Source organism: Micropterus salmoides, unplaced genomic scaffold (assembly GCF_014851395.1).
Source record: "Micropterus salmoides isolate LMB-PRFRI ecotype aquatic unplaced genomic scaffold, ASM1485139v1 Ms_hic_scaffold_2, whole genome shotgun sequence".
Classification (NCBI taxonomy): domain Eukaryota; kingdom Metazoa; phylum Chordata; class Actinopteri; order Centrarchiformes; family Centrarchidae; genus Micropterus; species Micropterus salmoides.
The window spans coordinates 54,203,358-54,205,745 of record NW_024041150.1 but is presented as its reverse complement, the minus strand read 5'-3'; the positions used below and the strand labels follow the sequence as shown (position 1 = coordinate 54,205,745).

The window sequence follows — 2,388 nt, the reverse complement described above, 5'->3', positions numbered from 1 at the left end:
AAACAGTGAGTGTAACTTTGTCCTGGGTGTAGTGTGAGATCTCACCGTGTCCTGACTGCTTTCTGGACTCACTGCAGGGTTTAAGCTCCGTCCCTGAAAACAACAAACAAACAGAGTCTACTTCCATGTGGTCAAACACTGGCTCTGTGAAGGCTGTTTAGATTTGGATGACTCTGTCAGAGAGCAGCTGATTCAGCTCTGTCATAACTGTAGAAACATTTGATTACTCAGCCGTAAAACTCACAGTGTTTTCATCCATCTGGGGTTTTTTTCCTGAAGAGACAAAAGAGAGTCGACTTTAGCTTCAACAATAAAAATCCAGGTTCATCAAAACTTCTTGTTTATAATATCTGTGGTTGCTCTCACCTTTAGTTTTCTTCCATCTGACCAGAGCAACAACAATAACAACAGTTATTAAGAGTGCTGCAACTCCCACAAACACAATTATGAACCACCTCTGATCTGGAAAGAGAACAACATCTTATTTTGTTATTTTGTGTTGTGTGAAGACTTTTGACTGAGACTGACTGAATAAGAAAATATCTCCACAGCCAAGTGTCGCTCTGACATTCAGACTTTAGACTTCAAAAGAGGAGAGAGATACAATCAATAATCAATAATAATTTTCTCGATCACTTCCTATTTTCTGTTTTATACAATGAATGGTCAGTTTTGTCTTTCTAGAAAGTGACTTAATTAAAGAGGCTTTGATTATTTTATGTTTTGCCATCAAAAAGGCAGAAAGTAGAAACATGTAAAAAATAATTAGACAATGAATAAAATAAAAAGTAGATTAATGAAGTTCAGTATGTGGAGAGAAAGAGGCTGACAGGAAGACAGAGAGACTCCAGAGAAAGATGAGTTACTACCTTGTAGTTCTGGTGAAGTGTCATTGGTTGTTGATTTTGTATTTTCAGTTGTTGTTGTTTTTGCGTCACTTGCATGAATTAAATAACACAACCCAAGAAACTGTTCAGTTAATAAATACCTCGTGTTTACCATCTGCTGTCATCAAATAAACAAATGTTTTGGTGGTTTTAACAGCTCAGCATATTCTCACCTGTTTTCTCACCTGAGGACTGAGGGCTGAAGGTGAACAGCTGCACTTTTCCAGAGTAACCATCTGTCACTTCACACGTCAAGTTAGACTTTGATTTGTTAACAAAATGAGAATCCAGGAAAGACACAGTGGCGTAGCAGACAGGCTGTGATGTCTTCAAGTCTTTGTTATCTTTGTCCACATCTTTACCCTCATACAGCCACTTCACTGTGTGTCTACAGAACTGTTCACGCGTCAACACAGAGCAGTTTAACTTCACCTCATCAGCGTCCTTACGTTCAGTCACTGGTGAAGATGGAGATATTGTGAGAGAAAGACAACAAGAGTAAAGTTAACTTCATCACTGTGATCATAATTATTGTAATGTTTCAGTATATTGTTCTAACAAGACAGTTTGAGCTGAAAACATTATGATGGAAATACTCACTGATAATAACAGACAGATAAACATGAGAGTCTGGACCTTGATGTTGTCCTTCTTTTTGTTTGTACTGTCTGCAACTGTAACGACCAACATCCTCGACTGTGACCTTCTTTATAACCAGAGAACAGTTCTCTGTAACACTCAGTCTGTCTGATTTAGATTTAGCGTTTTCACCAATCTGCCCAAGTTCAAACAGGGCTACTGCTGATCTGCTTACTGAACCCTTGAAGGTCCATGTAGTATTTTCACAGTCTTGCTGACCGTCTATCACATTTTCACAAGGCAAAGTGACTTCATCTCCAACTCTGACAGTGAAGGAGGGGATAAGTTTTTCAGCTGCTGCTGTTGAGAAAATGATGAAAAATAAAGTGAAATGAGAAAATGTCTGTTATGTTCATAGTTAGTGACGATTATTTCTTTATCCTTAGTTTCCAAGAGTTCACTAAACTCACCACATTAGAAACAACAGATTTGGTTTTCTTAGTTAAATCAAATGTAGCTAATAAAGAATCTTTAATAATATTGATCAAGTTATTTTTTACAATGTGCCTTCCATTTATATATGTGATATATGTATTCTTACCTGTAAACTGAAGCACCGCTGGAAGAAATAAAGAAATCCATTTGAACTCAATCATCATGAGTCTCTCCTTCTTCTGTCTCTTGTTCTCGTGCTCAGAACTGTCTGAGTTTCTAAACTAGTGCTTTAGTAGAGAGACGCAGCAGCTACTTCCTGTGGTTAGGATGATGTCACTTCATCATAGTGACTCTCTGAATTTCTTATCGATGTCCAAGAACTTACAATATTCACTTTTTGAAATGTAATTTTCTCTCATCCACAGTGACTGACAGAGACCCCAAATTCTTGATCAGCAACATGAGATGCAGCCGTCAGAGTTCACAC

At 37.7% G+C, this 2,388-nt stretch overlaps 1 long non-coding RNA gene across 1 annotated transcript; it reads right to left on the bottom strand.

Moving 5' to 3' along the window:
- Positions 1–243: 243 nt before the first annotated feature.
- On the bottom strand, positions 244–1,788 carry LOC119912813. The gene is made up of 3 exons (XR_005446265.1): positions 1,488–1,788; positions 367–1,345; positions 244–273 (listed from the first exon to the last, which is right to left on the bottom strand). It is a non-coding gene; the product is annotated as an uncharacterized LOC119912813 (long non-coding RNA).
- Between the last annotated feature and the right edge of the window lie 600 nt (positions 1,789–2,388).